Source organism: Adelges cooleyi, unplaced genomic scaffold, assembly GCF_023614345.1.
Source record: "Adelges cooleyi isolate 19-005CV unplaced genomic scaffold, UGA_ACOO_1.1 ACOO_flye_CR_arks_rails_tigmint_CR_PRNA_376, whole genome shotgun sequence".
NCBI lineage: Eukaryota > Metazoa > Arthropoda > Insecta > Hemiptera > Adelgidae > Adelges > Adelges cooleyi.
The window spans coordinates 11224841-11251757 of NW_026096053.1; positions in this window are offsets into that span (position 1 = coordinate 11224841).

Here is a 26917-nt window from a genome sequence, read left to right on the forward strand (position 1 = left end):
GGAATTCAGGGCAACCAATGTCGCCTTTCATTAGTTTCGTGACAAATGCCACGTCTAAGTACAGACGTCGTTGCTGCAAGGTGACTAAACCGCAACCCTTCAGGTCTACCTCAGAAGACTGACCTGCTATTCCTAACTTATAGGCTACCAATCTAGAGAACCGTTTCTGTACTCGCTCTAACTTTTTTATTTGGCCAATTTGTGTAGGATCCCATATAATACTACCATATTCCAGTATTGACCTAACAAGAGAGGTATACAGCGTCACTAGACATTTAATGTCCGAGAACTCCCCACGAGTTCTTTTAATACATCCCAGGGTTCTTAAAGATTTACGATAAACTTTGTTGATGTGCGTGCAATAAGACAGGTCTGATGAAAATATTGAATTATGAATGTTGATCGTTAAAAAATAAAACAATTATATATACTCCTAACGGTGAAATGAATAAGAGGAAGTGCATAATGTGGATTAAAAATGAATGAGAATGGATCGTTCGGTGTGCAGCTAAGACGAAAACACGGAAACGTGTTTAACATAATTAATGTTTGATAAGGTGGCGTTTTTTATGTCTGGTAAGAATAAAATATTTACAAAAAAAAAAGTTGATGAATAAATTATTAAATATTCCACACTATTGTACACGACACTACATAATATATTTTCAAACTGTATAATAGATAACAATTATACACGTTAAATGGTCCAAACGTTAAGCATACAAGTGTAAAGAAAACAACTAAGGGAATTAAGTATAATCTATATATTTTTATCTATTCAATTACTATGTTATTATATTAGCAATAAGGAATAAAATATGGGTGTACTTTCACTTAAGATTAGGAAACTTAAAAAATGGTATAATAATATTATCTGTACAACGTTTTTACAGCGATCCATACTCAAATACACAATGTTTTATACTATAAGCTGAATACAAATGAAAGCTACATACAAAAAATTATTTACTTTTTGTAACTACTATCCATTTTTTTTAAACACATAATGTTACAAATTTAGGAAACGATAACTGTTTGATTATTTATTATGTTCGATAATGCAAAAATAGTAATTTTAGTTAAAAAATAATAAGTTAAAGGTTTAAACAATAAGAATCTTATGAAATTATTTTCAATAACCCATTTTGTTGTTTACTAGTGTTTTAATAGTTTACAGTACTACAGTATAGTCTATACTGTATAGAAATAATTATATGGAACATAATTACTAGATAGCCAGTTTTACTCATTCCTGTAGACAAAATAGTAAATTAACTATAGTTTTACAAACCATAGTTATGTTAATCAAATGGGTTTTGCTTTTAACTATATATGGTGAGAAATGTTGCACCGGTTGAAGGTCCAGAAATGTGCATGAAGTTTTTTCAATTAAACCCCGTCTTTCTCTCCTTTGTTTGATTATTGAATTATACGTGATTAAACGCTGGTTTATCATTCCAACCCTTTAAAAATGAAAATAGGTAGGGCGCCCACAAACTCAAATTATTGTCATATTTTTTAACGTGACACGACCACGCATAATTAATATAATTGATTATGTCAACGGTACAGGGATAATAAAATATTCTCAACAGACGTCCATACACTTTAACGAACGATTTTCTATTGCTCTTGCTCTTGTTTGAACAGAGGGAGCATGGGCAAAGCCCTGCCATTAGTTAAGCTGACAGTGCGTCCCCTGGGGGCGAGTGAACAGATTGCACGTCGTCGACGAGAGAGAGCAGAATGATCAAAATGTAGCAAGATCGACGGCCAAGACAAAGTTTCGCGTTATGCGTTTGGCGGACTTACAACGGCAGAAAAACTTTATCGGCCAGACTTTATAAAACGACGATGATCGACAAATTAGAAAAACATGGTAAAAAAAAATGTATATTAAGTTTATACAAATCAGCCTACGGTAGCAGCTCAGTTGTCAACTTTGACGTTGCTAATGAAATTTTCAATACTTGGATTTTCAAAAACAGCTATTGCAGACAAAATGTTCTTGGCAAATAACAGACGCGGACAACTCTTTTACGGTATATCGAAAAAATCACACTCATGTACTTAAACAGCGCAATATATTATATAAGAATAGGAATCAAAAAACTTTGTTTCGCCTCAAGTCTTAGAAAGACAATGAAAAGTCGGGAAAGTTATAAAGAAATTAAAAAAAAAACATCCATTTTTCAAAAAATAAAAAGCATTTTGGGTTTTTCGAAAAACATTTAAAGTAGGTACTATTTGATTGTATTATCAAAATTGATTAAACACTTTGTTTGAATGTTTTTTTTTTTGTGGGGTTTTGGTTTTTGCATTTGTTATACACAAAACCAGTTTACTGCGCATACAATATTTTTGGATTTTTCAAATTATACGAAGGCTTTGTCTAAATTTTCGGAATTGAGGGGTTTGGCCATATTTTTTTTTTTCTTCTTAAGAAAAACAGTTTTTTTTTCTAACAACACATTTAACGTCGCCGTGACGGTAGTGTGCAATATAATATAGAGCGCTGAACCGGGCGAAACGACCATAGCGGAATATTAATTAAAATGCCTTTATTGTACTTTATATACGTTTAGCCAAAGAAAATTAAGTAATCGGACCGACCAAACCAACCGTTTTGGCCGGTCGAGGCGTAGCCCGGAATTCCCTGCGGCGTCGTTTTGGCAAACGAAAGTTAAAAATATTGCGCGCCTTTAAACTTGAGGTGGGTCAACGAACTTAAAACGGTTAAGGGGTATTCGATGGCTTGTCGGACGACGCGGGAATTCGGAGCAACCCGTCATTTTCATATTCCAATTACGATATCCGCTGTATGCATGTATAATGTATTTTCATAGAGTTACAATGTTTCTGCGTATGTGCCATCGTCGTCGGTCCGAATGTTATTATAAATTAATGTGAATTCATGTTCCAGTCATAGTCCATGAACTCGTTTCAAGACTCGTTTCGACATTTTTTGCAACGTTTTTTTTTTCGCAACACTCGCTGTCATTCAATAATTCCTATTCCTAAATATTATGTATAGAATAATACTCAAACGCAGAAAAACCAACATTATATTTTTAATAGTAATAATAATTATTGTTATAGTTTTCGTGTGAAATGAAAAGATTTAGCATCGGATCGGATCGCATGATGTTGATCAGCAACGGTAACCTTTGTCAGTTTCATTTAGATCAACAGATGCAAAAGGGTAGACAGGGGTCTGTTAAGAATCTAGAGCTTGAACTATAGTGTATACTCGTTAATACAGTGACGAGGATTGTTTATCGATTATCACACGTCTATAACAGTCATTCCTATAGGAAAAATTACAATTTTATTAACCATCAAAAGTGCTTTGAGAGGGACAAACTTATGAGGTCAATATTTACAGTAAAATTTTCAAATGTTACAATACATAGCAGAGAACTTTATCTGTGTCAGATTTTTATTAATATTAATACTCACTAACTTTTAATAAACAAATGAAAAAAAGAAAAAAAAACTAAATGTTTATGAACGAAAAACTTGGCTTGTGTTTAAGCTAAAAAAATAACAACAACACAGGTAAAGTTTTACTCTGAGTACAACCCAAGAAACCTTGCAAGAGTTTTGCGACCAAAATACCGGCGTTGTGGGCGTCCTGTTGTAAAGTCGAACGACTCGATAGCAAACACAACTTATTGTCTGGTGTTTTTCGAGTAAAATTCATTTTTTTCGCGGCTTGTCGGATGTGCTCCTGATCTTTGTTGTTCGATACACGTTTCGGGGTTTTTTTTTTGAGAATTATTTACGTTGGCAGATAAACAGCAGAATGTGTTACCGCGTGTATCCGCAGACGTGTGCGGCTTTATTACTACATTAAATGTTACTACTATTATCATTATCACTATTATTATTGGCCAGCAAACAAGCTAGAGCATTGGACTGCAGCGGCGGTAATGACGGCGTGTGAAAACTTAACCGAAGACGCAAAATCGCGTTCCACAAAAATAGAACGGACGTTTGCCCTCCTCCGCCGCCCCATGTCACGTTCCTCCGGGATCGTTGAGCCCTGGCCGTCTTTTGCGCACATTATATTATCATTATATGTACTTACTTCATTTTCTTCTTCTTATTTTTCTTCCGTGACCTGACCCAACGCTGACAACGTTGGCGTAGCAACGTCGTTTCGAACATTTGGCGTTTAATCGACCATGATCGTGTTTAGCCCAAACCTCCGTCGTAACCGCGAGATCCCAAGAGAGAAAAATATTATGAGATTTTGCAAATGTATTGCACAGCAGATGCACTATCATAATATACTCATACCCTTTCTCGGAGAAAAAAAACCGCTTTTCAACGAAACGAGCTTTTGTAGCTTAAAGTGTCCTCTATTCTTTGTGTTATGCAATTTTATTTCCCATAAACAGTGCTATATTTTCTAAGAAACCGTAGCGCGCCCCTGCTAATTTTTATAAGCGGTGGTTTTTTTAGGCGTAATAAAAAAGCCGGGTACGCTCTTTTTTTTTAAGTATAAAAACGTCTCCCTACTTTAGTTTGTCCAATTCGAGCACAGCCTATAAAAAAGATGAAACAATAAAATCAAAACAAACGGCAAAACAATTTGGTCGTATACGTGCAAACACTTTGTAGTTGACCCTATCTAAAATTGAGTTACCTTAACTAAATTAAAGTTGACTAAACTGTGTTTTCAGTCCACAATACTTTTTATTCAGTTAAAAGTATTCTGCAAAATTGATATTGTGGTGGTTGTCACATTTTTTTCAATGTAGTTTATCCACAGTGTCAAGAGTTGTATTTTTTTTTGAAAAAGTGCACTTTTAGTAATGACAATAATAACAATAACAATAATTACGATCGCTTTACAAAGCATCGACTCCTGAGTCCTGTATCACTCTTTCAGTTTTATCATTTATCACTTATAAAAAATGATGTACTGCTACAAGTATTCTTCGGACCATGGCATTGCGTTCTTAGGATTTTGGGTACAAAATCTCAAAAAAATAATATTCTTTATTCCTAATTACTAATTAGTATAGTGTGTACTGTTCAACTAAAAAACAGACGATTTTAAAAACTTAATGATGATTAATGATGATTAATGATTATATATGAGCAAAATATGGTTCCTCAAGGATTTTGATATTTAATTTATACATACAACACTATACTAAACATAGGTAAGTCGAACAAACTGCCTAAATACAGCTAATATAATATTATTATTTACACAATCTTTAACATTTTATGTGTGTGTATTAATCAGTTGATATATTATTGTAGAACCGATTACCATCACTGTCTGGACAATTAACTATTTCCAGACAACACGATAGTATGGCTGTTTATAGACTGTGACGGCCTTGGAAGAATTACATTGCCCCAAAAATATAAAATACGATTTAAGTGAATAAATAAAGTAAAAAACACGAAATCCCATATGTATACTCAAGTGTATTTATTATATTATTAAGTAGCGTTAAAATAATGTGACAGTTGTGAAGGTTTTTCTAGTTTCTAGTTTCTATATTTTAATATGTATACAAATACAAATGGTGTAGTTGAAACTTCAAAATTGTCAATTTTATTTAATACCTTTAGTAATTTGTCATGTAGCTTAATAACGCGTAGGGCCAATAACCTATTAAATACATTTTCGGTCGGTTCAAAATCTAGTTATTCATGCTTTTTATACGGCGTTTTCGTTTATAATTACTATTATACAATATTATAGCTAATAAAATGTGCCTGGACCGGAATTAAAACAATTACAATTCTTATCTCAAAGAAGGTTCCTAATAAACCAGTATGAATAACAATAAATTAACTTATCGATCAACAATCGTGTACATCTTATAATAATTATTATCGTTCAGGTGTTCTCATCGATACCGTGTAAAAAATATAAGGACTAGTTAATTTTAGTCCGTTTCACGCACCCTCCGGGTATAGGCTTTGTTTTTTATGTATTCAGATTTACTGTACAGAGGAAAATCAGTTTTCTCACTTTCAGCGTTCCTCCTTAGTGTAACCTATTCGACGAGTTCTGAAAACACAAAAAAGAGGGGAGGGGGGGGAAATGTAAATATATTTTTCTTCGCTAAATCGTTTGAACGTTAAACTAATACAGAAGACTTTATAATACCGAAGAAATGGTTCTGTGAAATCGTTACATTTCAGTCGCCTCTTTTCCCGGTACGGGTTCGTAATAAAACTTTTCGTTTGATTGGAAATTAAAAGTATTACGGTCCACTATGTATATACACAAGGTATGTACCTACCAGAATATAACGTAAACTACACGGCGATCAATAACGACTGACGGCGAGGAGTTGGGCAACGATTATTGTTACATGGACCGAGACGGGCCGGGCGCGCAGAGTTTTAATCGTTTGTGTGTAACTGCAACGCCATAAAAACGCGGTAGTAAAAATGCATTTATCCGGAGTGGATTCTGCTTTTTGAAAACGACCGTAGGTATTAAAAGTTAACGTTGTACAAGACGGCGTGCTCCAAAAGGAGCTCGCGCGCTGAGACATTTTTTACTGCCGCGAAAGGGTTGCGCGATAATATTGTCAAAAAGTACTTAAACCCGTCGCGGCAGCATGATTCACGAGCCTTTAGACAATATAATATACAGTATAGAGTATTCGGGAGAAGCAAAAAAAAAATTCACTACGTTCTCTATACACAACATTATACTGCGTTGTTATCACTGGTTTATTTTACGGCCCACGCCGAAGGTTTACAAGCGCTCCTTATATTATTATGATTATGTGTATCGGCTGACAGGCGGGTATATACCCAATAACGCTGAGTGGATGTTTATATCGGCCGCCCTCGAAATCGACGGCGGCCTGATCCTCGTAATTTATAATAAAATAACGGGGTAGGCAGTAAACGTCAACAGCTGTGCGCGGAACTGCGCTAAAAAAAAACAATTTTTCGCTGGCTGTTAACCATAGAGCGTTAGCAGACAAATCACAAAATATAGTAAATCTCGCACGGTGTACCTACCGTTACCGCGACAGGCGACAAATAAGTGTTTATTATTTAATTTAGGAATGATAGTGTTTAAACAGCAGAATATAATATGGCGATCATAAGTAACAGTATACGCCATTCGATTATGTAGCAAAATATAAATAAGCGATCATCTTGGCACGACAACAAAATGATCTCTAAATAATTCTCAAAAGACGTTTAATATGTTAATCTCACCGTCGAACTGTAGTAAATGCCGAATTGAGTGAATTTGCAAAAAAAACCACAAGACTTCGCGCAACTGGATTAGAATTAACAGTTAAGTTTAGGACAGGAAAACAAAAACCCGTTTGGTAAAGTAATCGTAAAGTCGATTAAACCATATACGGCACGTGTCGTTTCGTGGATCTAACAACCCAAGGTCATTTAAAGGCCAATACGGTTTTTGATAAATCAATTTGCAAATAATAACAAAATATTACGTTGTTCTATGTTTGAAATCAACACTTGGATCTTACAAAAGTTCTACACCCAAAGCATTGGTGAAACAACTCATGCCCGACCTCTAATAAGTGGTATGTAGAAATTATTGTGGTACCTACACAATTTGTGAAAAATCGTCTAATTAAGTATGATAAACTATGGTAAAATGGAATTCTAGTGCATACCTTTAATGATGGATGTACGTGGAGAATGCCAAACCGACAAGCATTTCTCTGCTCCCGTAATCTATTACACACAGTTCGCTAAAGCAGCGTGTACACATGACCTAACATATAATATTATAACAAGCTAAATCGCATACATACAGTTTATTTATTTTTTATTTAATAGTTTGTATTAGCATTGCCTATAGTTATTGTGCGAGCACTTGTGTAATATTTGATTGGACATTTCAAAACACTCAACAGTATCGATTAAAAGAAGATGTCAATATCATAATTGTTATTAATTATTATAAACTTAAAAGCGTACCTGAGATGTCGTTGAAAAATAACGATTAATATTTGATAAATGCAAAATCGGTTTCGAAGCAGTTCAGAAATAAGTCATAAAACAGTTTGTCTCTCAGCAGACCGTCGTGTTAAAAGCAATTAGTTGAAGTTTTAAAGAACATTATATTTACAACGTCCGCAAATATGATAAAACTAGGCGATGGCGGCCGTAAAACTCGCTTAATGCAATTTGAGAACAACAGAAACGTTGACAAGTGCTGCTCACCTCGCAAAACTCCAGATGATAAAATTATGTCGTCGAAAAATAATTGGAATTGCCATCGTTAATCTTAGTATAAAAACGTTAGTCTTCCATTTGCCGCACGCGACAATGTTTTAACCATCAACAAAAAAAATCATTAAGGATAGAAATTATTTTAATTATTTATTTTTTTTTACATGATTTATAATCGTAATTGCTATATTTTATCGTAACATTATCGTCGGCTGGACACATTATAGACTAAACACACGCCCTAAACGATGCCAGTCGAATCGCATTAGCAGCACCGAACACGGGTGCTATAAGTAATTGAAACATAATAATAATAATAATACTATTAACAACATTTTTGCTGCTCTGAAGGTCACAAGTCATCGTCGGTCGACGGCAAGTTTACACTTTTTTCGCCACTATATTACAGTATAATCATCATCATCATTATCACCGGATCGTCCTTGGAGCAAACAACACCCTGCACCGATCAAAGGGAAACCGCATTTCTCTTTTGTAGGATGTTTGACAATAATAATAATTATTATCATCGTCGAGCCAATATAAAAATTGTTCTGCGTACGCATATATAATTAAATGTCACGCCTAATTTAAGTAACAGCGTACCGCACAAGTTTGACGAGTAGTTGCAAAAAATGCGGTCCTCGCCCAATGTATTCCAAAACCTTTGTCGCAGTTCAATCATAATAATTTGTTCCCATAGACGACAGCGGTGGTTGCGTAGGAGGCGTTTGACAACTGAAATTAAGTATCGTCTTGAAATATGGTTTTTGAAAGTGCAAACCTTGAAAGAAATCACGACCATCGTAAAAAAATAATACATTTATGCATACACTAACACAATCTATACAATCTTAAGAGGATACTTCTTTATTAGTTCCTACTGGTTCAGTGTTATTAACCTGCATTAGAACAAAGTGTATCGTCCAACAAATTTAACTGGTTTTTTTTTTATTGCATGCACACTTTAATTATTTCCATATTATACTATGAAGTTGTTACAGTTAATCAAACCATTTTTATACTTCCATACTTGTCTGACGAGCTTAACATTGTAATGTAACGAAAAATGTACATGCTCACTTTTCGCGTGTAAACTTTTTTTTTTAGATAAGTAACTCAACCTACCTACGAATAACGTTTTAACTTTAGGGAAATAACTATCAACATTATTGACTATTGGGACTTAAACCACAAGAAAAACCTACCATTAGGAATATGACATATACCTAATCAAAAGTTACACATGCTTCAAATGCGTGAGTTGTTAGGGCAAAGTATTTGGAAAGTGGATGTTAAATTGATTAATGATTACCACTCGGTATAATAATTACACTGTTTAGTCGACCCAGACCAGTAGAAGTTATTTTTTATTTGGCCTAAGTGCATCACATATCATATTATAATATTTCAATGTAAAACGTATAATCTATAGTAATTATTAATAATTCATACACACTTATACAATCATTATTTAATATAGATACTGTTTTTCATGCCAATAGTGTTGAAATATAGTTAAGCAATACAATTTTAACGTCATAGATGGAAATGATCCAAAATAAATAAAATGCTCGTTCGGTAGTATTAATTAAAACAGTTGACACTTAAACATCAGCATTAACGCTTGACTAGTGAAGTATTATTTATGATTAGATATTATTTGTTTTTAACATTGTACTCTGTTGACAGTTTTCTCTCGATCAACAATTTGTTAAGCTTAAGTCATAATGGTATTTGTAATTTCTAAATCCACACTTGGCGGCAACTAAATTAACGTATCGATATTTTATGTTTACTATCGTAAAAAAAAAAAAACAGTAGACGTTCAAAAGTTTAATTAGCCGTTTATAAAAATCCGGTGAAGGTCATAATGGTGCGGTCGAGTAACTAATCATACACCTTGCATAAGCTCTAAAATCGTTATAACTATGGGAACACACACATTACACAATGATGTGCAAATATTAAATTAATCAAAATATTAAGTAAATGTGATATTTTTAACGTAATGGTACATAAAACTCAACTGTCAGCTTCGACAGCAATGTCGTTTAAAAATGATTAACGTTTCAATTACTCAACTCATTGCGTATACACCCTATATTTACTTAATATATTAGACAAAAATCAATAAATAAAATATTGATGTTTAAATAAACATATGTTTAAACAGTCCTGATATTTTTAATAACCTTGCTCGAAATGCCAATAATTATATATGCGATATGGCTAGATGGGACAATATATATTTTAATACTTATTTATAATATCGAATAATATGTACAATCTACGTAATATATAATAACCGCGTCATTTTCTGCAGTATTCTCTATTTCAATTTTAAGTTTCATAACAATGGTTTTATAATTAATGGTAAAACGCATTCGTGACAGTTGAATATTTAAAAATCATAATATTCATTCATTAGTCAAATCGCTCACACAATATAGTTATGGTTATACGTGAACATCTGCTGTTATTATTATTATCCACTTACCAAGGTGGATAAGGTGAACAAATACAAATACAAATTATATGTATATAAATATATTTAATTTTGTTTCAATTAGTGTTAAAAAACGGTTATGTGACTATAACTACAAAAACGTAACCAAAATTGACTTTTCAGCTTCACAAATAAGTAGGGAATAGGGTTTAATGCCACTTTTTGTGATTGGATTGGGTCTATTTAAAAATTTGGTATCATAACAGTGTTGAATGATCGCATAGTCATTAATGGATTAGCCGGTCAGTGGATCATCACCGCGTCAAATAGATTTCAAATAGACACCGTCGTCCATCATTAATTCAAAATAATTAAAATACCTATTTGGCCTAATAATTAATATCAAATATGAATTGTACTGCTACTAACACTACAACTGCTGGGTTACATAATAATAATATGTATATTATGCACGTTTATTGTACGTCTAATGAATCATCGTTATGAATCGGTCCCGTTGCAACGTCAAAATATTACAGTACCAACAAAATATAAATTATAATATAGAATAGTTTAATGCATTTTCAATTGCGGTTGCCGAAATCTAATGTTTGTGAATTTTTAACCGCGACATTGTTTATTTACCATTCATTTCCGTCATTACCGTAATACCCCTATCTTGGACGGGTGTATTCAATAGAGTAATTAAGAATTCTACCGTTATATTATGTGTATCCATTATACAGTGAGACAATGGTAAAGTTCATTCATCTCGTTCACTGCAGTGTATATATATATATGTAAGTACGTTTTAAAATAACCCATCCGAGTAATGATGAAACAGTTTAAGTTGGCAACAAAATCGATAGGGGATTTTCGATTTGGTATCAGCAACTAAACTGGCGTTTTTTTTTTTTTTTGTACTCAAACTTTGCGAGGTTTTTGGTGTGTAAACTGTTCATGTGCTCTCGGACTGAAACTAGCAGTTATACACCTACCTCTATGTACAATAACGTCATAACACAGCTGCGGCATTAAAATTGTGCATTGAAAACGTTTTAATCGAATGACTTGCACTATAAATATAATATGCGTTCAACGAATTGAATTAATCGTAATTTATATTATTTAAAACTAATAATAAGCGCTTTTTGCGTTAGTTGTGCTCGAAGGTGTTAAAAAAAAAACCACAATAATATTTTATCATTTTATTTTATTTACGCTCGTGAAAAAAAAAAGAAATATAGGGCATTGACATTTCATGTTTGTAGCGCGTTATAGAATATTAAAAAAAAAAAAACTAAAAAGGCAATGACATCGTAGCCGAGGCACATTGTGTCGAAGACGGATTTTGAGTCTCATCGATAAGTCATTTGTATCTTTTTGCACTCTTATATCCATCGTCACCGCTTCCTTCACCGCCACCTTCATCGGCCAATACAAACACACACACACACACCCATGCATTATATACACACTAACAATATTGATGTAGGTCGCGGTAAATTATTATTATGTTGCGGTAGGACGGTTGTGCAGATAGCAGCGGCTGGCGGTAGTGCGGCGGGGGCAAAGCGCTTCGTCGTTGTGCACATAATGTAACAATAATAATATACACACACACACACGAGCGGTGTTTATGCGCGAGCACGAATTTTTTTTTTTTGCATCTTTTTTATATGTGGATATTTTGCATGCACTTTGAGTATGATATATATATATATATATATAAACCAAACAACAACAACAACACGGTTTATTAGAGTAACACGCGGTGGCAAAAGAGCGTTGGCCTCTGGCCCGAGGACGTCGACTCCCTCGCAAATTCAAACGAGGCGCCGATGTCCAAAACAATGTGTGTCTACGACATTAGGTCTAAAAAACGTTTTTCCAATGTACCACCCGCCGGTTCGGGGTTTATATTTTTGTAAAAAAAAAAAAAAAAAATGTATATTTTTTGTACTTTTAATTGCTTGACACCGGTGACGGACATCGAATACACATTGATTACTCGATAAACCATGCTTTGACACTTTTTGCCCGTCTATGTGCCTATATTATTAACATGTCGTGTTACTACCAAGTATAATGTACACATAACCTACACACATACCTACGTACACGTGTAATCAAAGAAGTGTTAAGAAAAAAACGAAATTCTTGTAACAGGTGTAATAGCCTATAATATGAGTAGAAATATTTCTATAATATGTAATTCAATTAAGCTATTATGCGACTATTTTGTATAAATATAATTTATAATAAAGACATTTACCTATACACACGTTTTGTGCCAATAGTGAATTTTATTAGTTACAATAGTCACTCCGCCTACTATTATGCGAAACATGTGTAAGTATTACAATATACGTTAAAAATACCGCTCATTTGTTTTATCTATAACAATTATTTCCATTATAAACGCATATGTATGTTATAGTAGTGTATTATATTTTAGTAAGCACCTTTGTGTTATTATAATAATAAATATAGATCATATTATTTTTTTTTTTCAGGATTATTATACATTATAATATAATTATTAATATTTATTAATAATAAACGTGAAGTATATTATTACCATCAGAGTCGACATTCGCTTTCAAGTAAAATATATATCACTTTGGCAAATTAAAAATATTAAAAAACGTGGGAGATGGTTATTTTTGCGAGGTTAAAACGTCTGTAAAAATAGTATACCAAGGCTGTTGAGGAGATAGGAACGCAATAAAAAAAAAACCTATACATTATAGGGACGTCGTCGGACGTCCGAACATCTCCTTGGCACATTCCTTCGGGCACCCGCGTTTTTTGAATATCTACTTATGGCGCCGGTGTAGGTCAAAATTATAAAACGGCGACGGTGGAACTGCCGAGGACACGATGTGAAGATTTTTTTTAAACCGTTTCTCCAAATATCTCCTGGTAACTGAGAAAATATTAAAATATATATACTATATGTTTTAAATAACAGAACTCGATACTGTTTGTGAAACGTTAAAAATTCCCTCTGTAAGGAAACTATATTAAAAAACACCAAGCTTCTATGTCAAATAACTTCTCTTAGTATTGATTGATTTAATAATTGTTATAAATTCCACTATGAACATAATAATACAGATGAGCTAAGTCATGATGTCTAGTGTAACATTTTAAGACATCTTGTTTGAAACAATACAGTAGGAATAATGAGAAAAGCTCTTCAAACACGTTCGGTACCATTTTAAGTACATTAAAACGCGTAGGTAATATCACTGGTGACTAATACACGCGTTTTATATTCAATAATAGGTTAACTGTTTTGAACTTTTTTTTATTTTTTATAGTAATCCTATGCGCTGTTAGCAGCACTCGACGTTTAATCGGAGTCTATTGTTTCTGTATTTGACATACTTTTCGAACGTGTTGTGTGAACAATAAATTAGGAATTTGCATACGATAACTAGGTTTTTAAATTTAGTACATAATACGACCTTTTGGTTTTAAATAATATCTAATAACCGCTCCGCTGTGTACACAAATAGGCAGGCAATACCGTATGTTTGTTGAAATGTACACCGAAGGCTCACATTATTATAGTGACTATTGTTTTTATTTACAAATAGCACTTTGCGGCCATAATAGCACCGTTTGTTTGTTTGGCCGCCTCGCCATAGTATATTAATAATAATAGTATGTTTACCGTGAAATTTACTTTTCAACATACTCTAGCAAATCGACACAAAAAAAAGCTCGAGCCACGCCTCTGTTGCTGGTGTTGCATACTGATGTTCAGAAAATTGTTTATCCTTCAGTTGAAATTTTTTTTTCAAAATTTTCAAACGCCACCTTTTCAACGCGTTCCGTATCGGTTAGCAAAACCACATAACGGTTCCTCGATATAATACAATTAATAACACTATTATTAAAAAATATTTGATTGAAACCGATCGGACGGCTTGCCCTTTTCCATTTCAATATATATCTAATATATAATATTAATATAAAACGCTAATACTATTTAGTCAAAAGAGTGCATCACTCGTTTGGCGCGTGAATCGAATTATCTTAAATGTCGTTCGGTTATCTGTGGCCAAAGACTCGCGGCAGCAAGAAAATAAATAACAATAATTATTACTATATTGATAACGTTAAAACAAACATTGATGCACAACAAGAGCGATAAAATTCCTATAAAGGCCGTATAAAAATCAACTCTGTTTTTTTTTTCTTTTTCTTTATTTGATAAACGTACACGCATAAGTTGTTTTGCATTTCAGCACCAATATCTTATCTGTGTGTTTTATAATAATTATTATTATATTATCGTGCCGTATAGTAAATGCGGCCTCAGTCTATCAGACGCGAATGACCTAGTGAACGCGCATGTTATGTACATATGAAGTATATTATGTTTGCTTCCTACTTGTCTCGCTCAAAGTATTTAACGGCCGAGTGACAACAATTTCCGACACCAAAGCGACATTTTGCTGAATCGTTTCCGAGTAATCGAGTTCTGCAAAGGCCATAAATGCTCCAATATCCGGATTCGGCCAGACCGATTAGTTGACACGACCGTATACAACGGAATCGATAGCAGCCGAACCCGAGTCAATAATTAATTTCAAATATATATATATATAAACTGTACCTATATATGTACTATATTGTATTATATGTTATATATTCAAAACTCTGATAAAACAAACTGTGTCTGACAATTGTCTTGTCGCGAATGGCCTTCGACAGGGTTTGGACTAAAAGAAATCGACTGCCAGTTACTTTTTCTTTATACTTTTACAGCTTTGTAGCTTTGGTGTAGATAAATTAAAAATAAATACAAAATGAACCAAACGGATGAGAAAAATAAATGCATATAATAATTATAAGAACATATTATAATAATTATTATGTGAAATGTGAATCACATCGTTATCGCTAACATGTACTCGATGAAACGTATTAGATTTCTTTGAATTTTTTTCCAAATACTTTTAATAAAGATGAATAAACTGTTTACGCTTGCCAAGTCTGCAGTATTTTTTATTATTTTATTTATATATAACGAGACGGAAGAGTTTTTAATCGTGCATTAAATGTTTGTTTGTCACATCTAACCGTATAATAATAATAATAATGATAATCGTACATTTAGTCACGATATGAATATTTTTTAATTAATTTAAGTACAATAAATATACATTTTTTCAAAGTTAATACGCACATACGGTATCGCAAACATTGTAATATAATTTATGCTGTGCGTTTTAAATAAAAATAATTGTAATAATAAATCTTCAAACGTAACCTAATAATTTATCGTGATCGGTTAGACCGACAAATGGAAATGTTAATTGCGACTAAACGGATTTTACAGTTTATATACATACATGTGAAGTCATTCTCGACCGATATGTATATAAATTATTTATGTAGGTCACGCTAAAAATTAACGTTGCTACAAATCAAACGATGAGCCATTTGAACTGTGCCGTTTGTCTAGGAATTCAGCGTTATCTAACTCCTTCGACGGATAAATAGTGTCTGACCAAAATAAATTCCGATACAGTTATAATGATTGTTACTGGTTTCTTTACATTTTGGCCGGACAACCAGACAAACAAATCAGATTTAAATGTCGCATAAAGTCCTATTGAAACGCAAATTGGTAATGTGTATTATAGGTTTGAACATGTCTTACAAAAATTCGACTTGACTATAATAGCACTAGTGTGCTGCAAAACTAAAATTATAAGCTTTTACAATACTGAATGAACGAGCCACGTTTGGCATAACAAACAAAATATACTATTACCAACGAAGATAATACAACTACTTTGGTGTAGTTATAAAGTATTTAGGTATCCAATTATGCATGATATATTAATAATATTTTTTCAATTCAATTGTAATATATTGTATTACCTAATGAATTTATTGGCTGAACATGTTATCGTTTTATTCGTTTACTAATCGAAAACCCGAAGCTTAATCAGCTTTCAATGGTAAATTAGATGCATACATAATATATGTATCTACCATTTCACAGAATATGCGATTATCGTTCAATCTAAAAACGTTAACAAATTGGCAGGTAAATTAAGCCTTTCGGTTGGAAACGTAACCGAATTATTATTTGGTTCGATTCTTGTTTTATATGTATAATATGCCTGTATTTTATAAATTCGCAATAATTAATGTCGTTATATAGTTAAAACGCAAATTAAAATATTAAATTTATGCACCCATGTAATCTATATATAGATTAATCTATATATAGATTATAATAAATTAGAAATATAACGCGGTTTGGAAATTGGGTCCATCGGATAATGGTAATTTGGAAATCATGCTTGTTAGTTAACGCGGTAGAATTAATTACATAAAGTAGGTGCCTAAACGCGGAATATACACTGCTAATTATAAATGGTAAAACTAAGCGTTTTGTAATTAAATAAAACATTTTTTAAATATTTAATCCGATTAGAATCATTATCGCTATAATTCTCATTAGGTACATGACCTACGCATGTGTCCAAATATGGCGCGTATGAATTTTTATACAAAAACTCGCCCAACACCTTAGCCTGAGTGACGCTCGTGTTCTCCTGTTTTTTTTTTTTAATAATTAGTTACAATTTCACGTATTTCAATGAAATTATTGCCATCACGAGGTATTGGAAATGTTTACTTCAATCTATAACTAGTTTTGAATTATTAAAGTAATTAACAATTAGAATTAATTTGTGAAACATTTTTTTCTATCTATCCGCACCATTCTTCCACACTTCCTCTCCCGTCTAAACGTTTAAAACCTTCATAACAAGTCAAATGTTTTAGTATATAGATACACTGCAAACACGTTAATTTAGAAATAAAATATATTATAATGGTTGCGAAGATATATTTAAATTCACGATAATTTATTCTAGTTATAATTTTTATTTAATTATATATACATATTATTTTAGTTTTACAATAATAACAGTCGTTCGTCATTTGGGCCGACACGAGTATAGTAAAATATTATAACGGCAAAGCGCGAAAACAATTCGTACGGTATGTGTTGCAAATGAAACCTCCCCAAACTCATTCGGGTGTCCAATACATATACCGCCTATATAGAGGTTCTCGTATTATTTATATAGCGTTCGAAAACGTTCCACTTTTGTAAAGGCGAGTGCACGCACAAGTATAAGACGAAAAAAAAATACATTCAATAGTAAGTACTTTTGCGCGTGCGGTGCAAAAAAACGGATTCGAAACAATAAAATAATGTTTTATTTGTGTGAATTATTTGTCACGAAAGTATCCCGGATACACGGAAACGCTTTTGGACCTTAAGAGTATTGGCGTGCAACATTTACAAATGCATCGCGGTGATGGGATTACGCTGGGTCGAGGTATTCGCCGTCTAGATATGTTTTTTTTATATAAAATATTATTGAAACCGCTCGACGGACACGTCATGACAATTATTGCGGTAGGTGCACCCGTACGGTACCATTGTCGTTATTGTTGTAATACTATTTTACATGCACGGCTGTGAAATTTATTGTCATTATATTATTACATATAGGTACTATCGACTAGTAGTGCAGCAACACGGAGCGTCTCGGGTCCGTTTGTTTAGCATATTAATACAATAGCGGAACTGAGCTCGTGACGCAACAGCAAATTTACCCCACGAAAACACATAAGTTTCTTTTTTTTTTTTCATTTTTTAAACGTACTACCACGGGTCTTTTGCATAGCACGCGTTCACCGCCGCCGCGGTAAGTAAGTGCACAATAGTGTAAAAAAATAAAATATGTACAAAACCCCCCCTTAGACGTGTGTGCGTGCACTTTTAGTATTTATGTACGACCGACTTAAATAACATGATAATAATATTAACATCTAATATAGTATTATATTATATGGAACTCGACCCTGACCTCGTACCGCTCGGCGACACATACACATACTCGCTTTGCCGACTTGCGTCCAACAAAAAAAAAAAAAAATAATCAACAACAATATTATTCGGTCGAGTTCGATAAATGAAAGTGTCCAAGACGGAATCGGTAGAGTCACCAAAATTAATCAAAGGTTTTGAACATAATTGATGAGCAATTATTACCCAAATTTGCCGTTTAAATGGTAATATTATTATTGAAACATTTGCGTTGTGGATGTACTTAGATTTGCTGTCAAAGCCCAAAATATGATTTAATCGTGTCTTCGTCAATGTAAAAAATATTGTAAATAGGTGCTTACTGCTGTGTGAGTAGCATATAGTATAAACTTGGGATAAACATTTAGGCAAACCAAAATGCATAGAATCTACATACGTTACACTGTGCACCGAGTGTGTTATGCACGATTTGTGCTCTATAGAAATGACAAATAAATGAAATAAAATATCAAATTATTAATAAAAGTATAATGATGAAGATGTGAACATAAAAAAAAAGTACTAATAGTGGGCATTTGGGTTAGTCTTTGGGGTAATGACAAATCATTGTATTGTATAATATTTAAGACAGAAAAATAAACATAGTAGTTAGTTATTAATTTTATAAAACATCAATTTTGCAGTCCGCATCGACATATTATAATAATAGAAGGAAGAAGTTTTGCCCGTAAGAGGAAACGGACAGGAGTGATAAAGGGGATTGTGAATACATAATTTATACGTGATGTCAGATGTGTAACAACTATCACTTATGTATTATGTATGTGTCGAGTTGAAAGAGCTTATTAGTCCGGCCGGGCAAACGGAGATCCCACGTGTGCGGGATAAGAGCAAAGGAAAAGACCTTCCGGAAGCTCTTTGTGGTTATCATTTAGGTGTACATCCGTCGTTCCGACCTTCGACCGTATCTATATACTCAGAATAACCGTGGGGATTAGAGACACTAATTATAGACGAACGTGGCACCACAACTTACCAGACATACCGCAAACTAATTTTGAACACTTTAACGGATTATAAATAGTCGGTCAAATAACTGATATGCTATGTATAGGAGGCAGTACCTACTATTCTCGATATTATGTTTTACTAATAACTGTAAAATATAATATTATACAAAGACACGTGTATCAGAAACTCGTAAAGGTGTAACCTAGGTGGACCCAGGCTCGATATTGTTGTTGACCGATTTCGTTTCTTTTATTAATTAACGTATCGGCGCTGTCCCTTGAGTTGTTCAAGGGTTGTACTTAATTTCTAAACGCGCACACGCAGTTCATCAATCATTCGAGTGCGAACAAGTTACATGATCTTTAGAAACGTCACGCGGCAAAAGTAATGATTTACTTTTGGGGGTGTACATATATTGGCTATTAAAAGCTTTCTTGCAATCGATAACGGTCGAAATCCACTAAAGTGCCGTGACGTGACGACTGAGACGACTCTAAGGCCAAAATTGACATGTCCGTCAACGCAGTGCCGATGTTATAGGTACACACAAACTTATATTTAAACATTTTTCTTTTTCTCTAGCTTTCAACGTCAAAACTTTCCAAGTCGACATTTTCAAAAGTTTTTGTCACGATGCATCGCGACGGAATCCAATAGTATACAGTAAGTTCGCCAAAGTCAATATTATCCACACAAACAAAAAGCTAATTTCTTTTTTCCGAGTTCTTATGCTATGCTTTAAGCCTCGGCAAATAAAGTCTGAGACTCAACTATACTATTATAAAAAAAAAAACATTCGTTTTAGTGCCACTAATTTAGGATGAGCAATATCGAACATATGCAGTATGTCACAATTTCACAATAATAATAGTTGTAATATATTTTTAATACTTTTACATCATGTTTTTAGGAAGTAGGTTATTCCGCCAAACCTCAACGAGATGTTTTTTTTTAATTGCCGTGTGTGGGCCTTACATATGGCACCGTTACAATAGTATCGATCAAGGCGTATAGCATAGCGGGTACAATATTAATAATATAAACCCTTTACGAAAACAACGATAGCACAATGTCGGATAAGACAAAATGTAAAGTACTCGCTTATACGGACTAATGTTTTGCCCCTTTTAAATATACAATTGAATAGATCAGGCAAACCACACCAAACACATTGTGTATAGCAATACGAGAAAGTGTCTGTGTAGTCGTGTTGTACACGTAAGGTCGTAAGAGCTGTCGACAACGCTGTTAAATAAAAATGAGGTAGTACACCTTGTAAACAAATGCAATAGACTACTTGCGCGTTGTGTACTGAACCACGCGGGAGTAACGTATCGATAATTTTTTTTTTTTTTACAAGTGGCCTATCGTATGTGTATATTAGTACACTTAACACCAGTGCATACACGCGACCGCTCCACTTGGATAATTTTGCGAGTAAAACGAAATGTGACAGCTGCACATAGTGCAAGCAATCTGCCATGTTAAATTCCAATGTGTACACAAACTGCAAACCGATTAGTCGATTCCAAATAATTATTATAATGTTACTAACGTTTTGAACCATACGGGATAAATTAATTATATTTGTATGATTATTTCCTTCGACTAAACCGACTCGATACTTTTTAGTTTTTTTTTTTACATTACATCAATGTTTTTTGTTATATATATCATATAACAAATTATAATTATATAATTGTTTTTCGTTATTCACAATCGTTGGTTTGTTTTTTATACAGCTTTCGAGGTTAACGTTAAATTGGAATATTTTTTTCTTTGAAATAGTTAATGTATATTAAATGAAACACCAGTCCATTAACAAATGCTTCGGCTATTAGGATAACGCTTTTAATGAATATTTTTGTTTAACGTTTTAGTTTCTCGAGATGGCATTCTAATTTTACACTAGAAAGTTGCTACTGGGCGCGTTATTAACGCATTCAATTATGTTAATTGAATGGCGACTGTACACGGTAGTGCTCTTCTAACATATATTTCCGTTTTCTACAACTCGCGTACTGCTCATCGTCCACTTTCGTTTTGTAAATTATGTGTTTCAGTAACTTTATGGAAACATTCAAAGTTCATTTTAATTTACTAATTATTAATGTATCATTTTTCGTGCAATTGTTAGTCCTACAGTCGACGCGCGTAGAAAAATGCATATTAAATTATGTATTTTTTTTTTTTAATTATAGTCGCATCGATTTCAAACGTTGAAGTGACTTGACAATATTTATTTATTTTACAAAACAGGCCGTGGCCCAAAGTAGAGGTGGAGATGTTCTCATTTGCAATATATATATATATATTATATATAATATATATATAATTTTGTTAACCTACTAATAGTTAATTTGGACGTCTAACCGCATTTCGTAAATACTTTGAGCTACTCGGGCAATTATTATACCTTGCGGCGGCGGCGGCGGCGATTCGTCAACGATAACGCAAGTAGGTAAGCCGTGAAGTGTAATTTTTGTGGAAAGCGCTTAAAGATAACGAAGACAAGAAACGAATTTATGTGGGAGAATGAGTATCGCGTTAATGGCACAGTGACCGGAATGAAGATCACGACGGTAGGTAGGTATATTTTCAAAGCACAAAACGGCTTTTCGAGAGGGATATCACGATCTCTGCGGTTTCATAACATCAACACACTTCACCCGGCAAGTAACACGTTATGTCTATACGAGACGCTTTCGACGTGACAAATACGCTAATAAAAACAAAACTTACAACGACGGCCGGTCAAGTGTGGTGCGCGTCCGGGTCTCGTTTTAAGTACCTACGCACGACCGCCGTTCAAGATGCGCTATCACAACACCGTCGTGGCATGGTCTTCGTCACATAATATAATATATTGTTATATTGAACCAATTTATTGTTTTCGAACGCGCGTGGCTGTCAAATCTCAAAGCTTTGTTTGTCGGTTGTCCACTACAACTCGATAGCAGTTGAAAATCGTAATAAATTATTTCGGTGAAACAAAGTATTCCGTCGACAACTTGACACAGTAGACTGGATAGAGAGTCAAGAGTGTATTGGTTACACGTCCACAATGGTATATTTTACTATAATAATAATAATAGTATGAAGAGTACAGTGCAAAAGTTTGTTGACCAATTCTGCTGGACGAGTACAAAAATCACCGGAAAAACATGGCTTCCCCGAGGTCACTACCGGGTCAGATACTTATCACACAAAAACGCGACGGACATCTCGAAGGCGATTGGGTACCGGCCTTAATTAAGGAGTTGTGGGTGGGCAATTTCTGGTTATTTTTCTGTTACGCATTGTCGTTGTGTGTGTAGTAAATGAACATTAGTGTGAGTGTTGTTATCTTACCCTCCCGTCCTCGCACCCGTCTAATTCATTGTTGAAATGACTCTCGTACGCACACGCACAAGTCGGTTAAAACGACGGCTACTGTTCAGGATTCGTACAATTTTATGCTGCAAAACTACCCATTTTCCTTCAATCAGTCCGATCGTTGTACTGATGCGATAAGACTTCTGAAAATCAATTTGAGTTCAGTGTGAAGTCTACTTGAGATCGGTCAGGCCACTTTTCCAGTTTCATTTAATAGTATTTTTTAAACACTACTACAAGATTTAACATTTTTCAAAAAATTTAAATCAAACTTGTGGAATGTAAAGGGCAAAATTAAAAAATGTAAGCTGACCGATCTCAAGTAGACTTCATGCCGAATTAATATATATTTTCAGAAGTCTTGTCGCATCAATACAACGATTGGACTGATTGAAGTAAAATGGGTAGTTTTTGACGGAAAAATTGGCCGGTACCCAATTGCCTTAAGGCTAAACCACTATATAACGTTAAATCTATACATTATTATTATTTGTTGTGTATAGATATAACATAATATATAATTCTATACAGTCCGTCACAAAATGGCCGTTACAATTTTGTTTACATAGAAAGTGACCCTTCTGCTTTCATCTATTCTGTGTCACGACCAGTCGGCGTGATTATACACAGTGCATTCGATATTGTCATTCTATTCTTATAGTAAACTTGGCGCAAACAGTCGTTGGTGGTACATTTGAAAAAGTCTCTGGAGCATCATTAATTTCCCTTGTAAGTTTCGCGGGCAAGATAGTTGTTGTTATCGTTTGGAAATTTAGTAGACTATTAGCGACTGAATTTACTATCTACAATATTATATAAGATTGTAATGTGACGAAACCGCTGAGTTTTCGGGCAGCATATAATATTGCAGCACGCGTTATGTCTCGGTTTTCCGAAAGCCGACTCGTTTAATTTAAAAACCGAAAACCTGATAACGCGGTAAGTTTTTCGAAAAACATAAAGACAAGATTATTAATTGCCATACATATACCGCGATGATTCATTTTACCTGCTCCACGTGCGTGTGTGCGCTGTGGTTTGTGCATAACATGAATAATTTTTTTTTTAAGTGCTCGACTTCACTTTGGTATACATTCTGACACGAACTTGATATTTCTTATTCCATCAGTATTCATCTATATATAGGTGCATTAATATTATGCACATATTAATGCAGACAGTTTGCAATTAATAATGCTCAGTCAGTCTTACGGGGTATATACCGGAATACTTAACACGAAGCTATATATAGCTCGTTACTGGCTGGTTGGGTTAGTTGGACACAGCCAACACCTTCCCCTCCCCATACATTTGAAAAAATATCTATAAAATAGTATTTTCGATTTGAGCTAATTTCACAGTCGGCGGAAACATTATTATTAAATAAATACTAAAAGTTGTTAACGTTGTAGTATACTTTGAATGTGTATGTTCATAGATAGTAAACTTACATTTTGTCATAAGTATTACTATTAATTTTTGCAGCAACATCCTTAGTTGTAGTGGGAACGAAATGCCCGAAATTTTCCTAAAGATTAAGAAATAATCATTGAAAACCCTAATTTTTCTTCGCTTCTCTAAAACAAGAATATATTAAAGCATTTTAAAAAACTGCATTCCCAAACACATTTTTAAAAAATAAATAAAAGTAGTTTAGTTTAGCTTGAAGGGAAACTGAGACTGATGCATCTTTTTGGATTATCTAAGAATTTCAAATCAAATATTATTTCGGTTACATCATTTATTGGGAAAAATTAAAAAAAAACTAACTTTTCTACTAAAACTAACCTAACTGGAATAGACTTGTTTATTGAACTACTTTTTATTTAAATTATTTTTAATTTCAATAACTAGAATAAATGTTCTAGTTGAGAATAATAAAATGTGTTTATTATCAAACGAAACACGTCTATAATTTTGTATTGTCATTTCTTCAAAGCAAAACACGTGCTGCGTCGAGTTTATATAATTTTATACATTTTCAAAATTGAAATAAAAAAATAATAAAAATGTTGTTGCGAATTTGAAGACAATTTCATTTACCTACATTTTTTCAATAATTTAACCCTACACTGTGCCTACCGAAAAATGTCTTATCTACATTTTCCTATGCACGCCCCCTATACACGACGTTTTTATAATATATGTCTTGCAACCGCACGACGCGTCTTATCTATTTTCGGCGGCGCCACCTCGCAGTTGATCAACAGCTATTATTATATTACACGCGAGCCGCGGCACGGTCGGTCGCACGTGGAAAAGTTCTCTGTCGCCGTCGCCACGACGGTTGACACAACGCACACAGTGGTGGTCGGCGGATGGTTCAATTAGTTTCGCCCTTGGACTTGCACTTCCGGGCCCGGCCGTCCTTGGCGCTGCACGGGTTTCGCGGCACTGCGGGCGTTCGCATTGTGCGTTTTTAAAAGCTAAAAAACAACAACAAACAACACACACACACACACACACACTTACGTCCACCGCCAGGAACCCGCACTTCGATAGGTTAGCAAAAAAACAAAACAAAACGAAATACGACTAGCGCGATTACGACAATGGCGGAAGAACACGCCGTGCCGCTGATGGTGACAATATAACAGCAGCAACGGCTATATAATAATATTATGTATTATTACATTTTATACAGCCACCGAGGCGAGCTTCCAACAACCCGGCACCGTCTGTCGTATAGCGCGCGTGGCATTGCACACACACGAGGCGGTTACACACATAGGTATCCGTCAATGTCAACGACGACTTAACCGTCACGAGTTGCGTCATTGTGTGTGTGTGTGTGTGTGTATGCACCTGCCGTCTTAGATAACACAGTATTGTTCTAGAAATCTGCGCAAACCATATACTACTGTACATAGGACGCCCCCCAATAGTCTCGTGGTATACCTAATGGTGCCGGGCAACCGAGCTTGTCGACCAGAGAGATATAGTGCCCGTATCGGCCTAGCCTCGGTAAAACGAATTAGCCGGGTTAGCCGAGCTTGTATGATAATTTCATTCAATCCGTAAACGGGTAGGTTTTTCATAAGATAATATATGACCTTTGACGGTATTTCGATTTTCTTTGAGCATCACTTCCGTTCCGAAAAAGCAGTAACGCGAGTTACGACCCTATTCTGTGGACGATAAAACAATTACTGCAAAGTGGTAACTTTCATCATAACAAGAAGTGTACACTAAATTATATTTAAATTTGATTTGTTACTCGACTCGAGTGTTAACACAATATTCATATTATATCCATGAACAACAATTAATTAAAACCGCTCTCAATAAGATCTGGCGAGTACACTTTAAGAACAAAACACTTGTTATAATAATAATTTATGCTAAAAAAAAAAATATTATAATGTAATTAAAAACCCGAAAAGCGATGGAATATTTTTTTTTCCGAATAAATAATTAATAACGTTTTATAAAAAAATTACATTAAGTCGTGCAACATTCACAAAATCTTAATGAAAAAAAATATATATTTTAAAATGACTATATTTTATAAGGATAAACTTACATTTTTTTTTTAAATTAAATATTACCAAAAAATATAGATAAAGTGATTGTTTAATTGTCTTAAAATACGTCAAGTTTGGTCCAATAAGACTTATTTACTTATTGACAAGTCAATATTTTCAGTCAACCCTGTCAAATATCAAGTTTTGTAGAATTAATTTAAATTAAAGTAGCTATATAACTATCAGTTTACAATACTGTTAATACAGCTAAGCCAACTATACAATTTTTTCACTTTTTTTCAGTAAAGTATATCTTTAAAACTTTAGAAAAATAAAAACATTTATCACTCGTATCTTGAAAAATACTATTTAAATCATAAAACCAAAAAAGCTCGTTATGCAAAATGTATTGCAAAAAAAAAAAATGTTTAATTAACTCCTTGTAAAAGCATCGAAACATACATTTCAACCTCCTAGTTCTTTTGTTGTTACTTTATTTTTTGTCAGTATTTTTTTTCATAATACTTAACTCGG